Source organism: Asparagus officinalis, chromosome 1 (genome assembly GCF_001876935.1).
Source record: "Asparagus officinalis chromosome 1, Aspof.V1, whole genome shotgun sequence".
Taxonomy (NCBI): Eukaryota; Viridiplantae; Streptophyta; class Magnoliopsida; order Asparagales; family Asparagaceae; genus Asparagus; species Asparagus officinalis.
The window spans coordinates 98,770,912-98,775,057 of NC_033794.1; positions in this window are offsets into that span (position 1 = coordinate 98,770,912).

Genomic DNA, 4,146 nt, shown 5'->3' on the forward strand with positions numbered 1-4,146 from the left:
AAGGTGATACTCACAAATAAAGCTCAAATACAATAAATTATTCTCTAAAAATAAATGAGAATACAATGAAGCTCACTCTCACAATATCACTCGCCACAACCCACAATATAGTTAATGTAATCCTAGAAGCTCAAATAGGGATGTGTGTGATAAAATGAGTTCAATAAAATCTAACTAAAGTAGCAAACTAGCAATAATATGACTATGAAAATTAGTAATAAAATGCTAGATAAATGAGTTAGAAAAACTTTTCTACAAACACAAGGAGAGGATAAATTTGATTGAGGATGTATTCCTCAATTAACAATGTAAGCTTCCTCTTTGTAGACAAACACTAAACTTGAGAAGAAACTTAAACAAACTTTTAAACCCTTTAAAACTCTTCTTAAAACCCACTTGAATGATTCCCACAAGTAAAACAATAAGGGGTATATATAGGATGAAAACCAAAGCCCAAAAACTAAGAAAATCCAGTAAAAAGATAAAAATACAAAAAGCTGGAAAAACTAATCGTTACAGGCGTCAGTCAACTGATGAGCTGAATCAATCGACTGACGAGCTGACCGTTACAGGCAGCTAACAGCTTATCAGTTGACTGATGAATCTCGTTAGTCGACTGATGACCTCATCAGTCGACCGAATAGGAAACAAAAACAATTGATAATTCCAGGCGGTTTCACCAGTTGATTGATAAAAACCATCAATCGACTGATAGCTGGTTTTCAGCCTGAATTGAATAGTAATAACAAAATTCAAACCTCTTTTAAAAATAGCAAACAAATTCTAAAAAATATAAAACTTTGGGAAAAGTTTATAAACATGAATATGAACATGTTGGAAAATGAGTTTTTTAATTTTTTCTTACCATTTATGAAATCTCAAAAATATTCAAAAACACTAAAATACATGTGTTTATAAACATGTTGATTTTAACATTTAGCTCAAATCAAGTTTTGAAAACTCGTGTAATGTTTTTATGGACTTAATAAAATATGTTAATAATGTTTATATATTCCAAAGCATATTAAAATATATTTTGCAAAAAAAACCTATGATTTGAGAAATTTCACAAATAAATGTGTGTAAAATTTAAGCTTGAAGAATTAGCACACATTATATATAAATCTATACTAAGTATACCACGAGTGAATCATATGAAGCTTGAACTTGATTGGTTGACTTGATTTGCATAGATTTCAATATCAATGTAGCTTATTTTTCTATGTATACTAAACAACATAAAACAAAATACTAAAAATAATATTAGTCGTAAATTATTTGTTAAATCATCATCAAAACAAGAAGGCTAACAGTCTCCTCCCTTTTTGATGATGACAAACAATTTACCAGAATACACATAAAAGTTCATAAGCATAATAAGCATAAAATCACAAATATAAAAACATAAATACTCATATTTTCTCCCCCTTTGGCAACATCAAAAAGGGGATAAAATAATATGATTAAGAAGAGAGCGAAAGCTCTTCCTAACAAAAAGCACAAGTGAGTATAAACAAAATAGAAGGATATGGGGAAGGCTCCCCCTATCAAAAAGCCATATAGAAAATATACAATAATGAGCATGGTAAATAAATGTGAGTGAGTATGGATATCACATTAAAGAAGACCAAGTGACCACATATATGTATTATTAACAAAAGAGTCACAAGAGTCTAAAACATAGATATATATATATATCCATAGGACATATATCAAAAACAAACAAAAAATCCTAAAAATGAAAATCAAAGATTTAAAAATCAAAAATCAAGAATCAAATGATTCATTAATAAATCCAAAATAAAAATTCATAAGTTATCAAACCATCAATTATGATTGATTGAGAACATATATAAATACATTATTATGAAAATGATGTCTCAATACATGAAAACAAAGTATAAGTTCATAAAATCTTATAGAAACCAACATCTTGTTCATGAAAATTCAAGAAAGGCAATAAAAATGATACCAAAAGAGAGTCCAAATGAGAGTTCATGGAAAAACATAAAGAATCATTTTAACAAAACAAAAGATGATTGTGCAAATGTTAGCCTTCTTGTTTTGATGATGATTTACAAATAATTTACATCTAATGTTGTTTGTCTAGTATTTATATTTTGTATTTATTCTAGGCAAACAACAAGTTAGAGGTTAGATGGAATTGCGCCATAACGATCATATCAAATGGAGGTTGGCGGAATAGTAGAGTGAAGCCTTACTATCAAGTTAAAGATCCAATTATAAGCTTCATCCAAGTTTACCAAGTTGAGCTACAATGAAGATCAAGATCAAGCTTGGGTAATATTTAGTTTAGGTTTATATTATGTGTGTTAGTACGTTAAGCTCAATATCATATACACACACATTTTATTGGTTTCTTTGTATATATATGTAGTCATATATATATACAACACAAGTTTTGGCTTTCATGTTTATAAATATGAAATTACATATTTCATATTTATTTTTGTGATTTGGTTTAACTACTTAGATATGAAACAAATATATTTTCATATACATACTCATATGTTTTATTTTCTATTGTATTTGTAAAAATATTGTTTTCTTGGTTTATATACTTAACAATAATCATATACATTTTTTATTAAGTCTACAAAACCATTTTGTAATATTTCAAAACATAGTTAAGCTAAAATGTCAAAACTCATGTGTTCACATTTTTATGTTTTGGACTATCTTGCAAAATAATGATATTTTATATTTAGAAAGTTTTTTTTGAAAACCACTTTCTGTGGCATGTTTATTATCATGTCTACAATCATTTTTTAAAGTTTTACATTTTTCTGAATTTATTTGATATTTTTAAACCCTGTTTTATGTTGTCATATACTATTTAAAACAGGCTGTGTGCATGTCATGAGTCGACTCATGAACAGTATTGGGCCGACTTATAAACTGTTGTGTAGTTTATATTTTGGTTATGATGAGTCGACTCATAACATCATAAGTCGACCCATCAGGTTGAGTCGACTCATGCCTGTCATAAGTCGATTCATGAAGTGTGCTGGAAAACTAGTTTTGTTTCTGCTGAGTCGACCCAAGAATTCATGAGTCGACCCATGCATGATGAGTCGACTCATGAATTTTATGAGTCAATCCATAAGTTGGTTTTTAGCCTGTAACAGCTACTTATGAGTCGACTTATGAAAAGTACGAGTCGACTCATAACACTGTAACGGCTATATTTTTAGATTGTATTGTTTTTGGGTTTTTGGTCTTTTTGCCTTGTTTTTTTCTTGGCTTTGGGGTTCCTATAAATACCCCCACATATCCTCAGTTCAAACTATCCAAGAGAATATTTTAAGAAAGTTTAACAAGGGTTTAAAGTTTGTTTAAGTTTGTTTAAAGTGTGTTTATAAGCTTTTAAGCAATTGAGGGTTTGAGTTTGTGAATTCAATTCCACAAGAGCTTGAGGAGATCATCTATTGGAGTTTGAGCAATCAACTATTCTCCTTCCATCTCTTGTCATCTATTGAGATGTTTTCTAAACTCTATTCTAGCTTTATATTTATTTGTTTGATTATCATCTTATTAAAGCTAGTTTTATATTGAGTATAGATTTGATTAATCTCATTGTTACACACACCCACTTGAGCTTATTGTATTTGCATTCATAAAATATTTGGGGTTGTGAGAGATAGTAACATTGAGTTGAGCCTAATTGAGTTCTCACTTTGTTTAGAGAACAATCATTTGTTGTGTGCCTATTTGTGAAGTTTACTTTGTAATACACTTGTACACCGAGAGGAGTGTGTAGTGAGGACGGAGTCGATACCGAGAGGAGTGGCGTCGGTGGCCTAGTGAGAGGTGATAATTCTGAACACTTGAGGGAGTCGATACGTGTGGACCAACACTTGAGGTTGTAGCTTGTGTATGTACTTTGTGAGGATTTGTGAGAGTTGTCGGTTGACTTGATAACCAAGTGTGTAGAGTTTTCGATTAGCTAAAAAACCAAGTATGTAGAGAAGTTTCGGCTTCCAAACCGGGTTGTGTAGTGGATTCTTCCCGGGAGTGGGGAGCGGAGACGTAGGACGGAAGGTCCGAACACCGTGATTATTTCCTTGTGTTTGGTTTGGCATTGGCGCATTTATTCTTGCATATTGTTTTATCGCGATTATTACA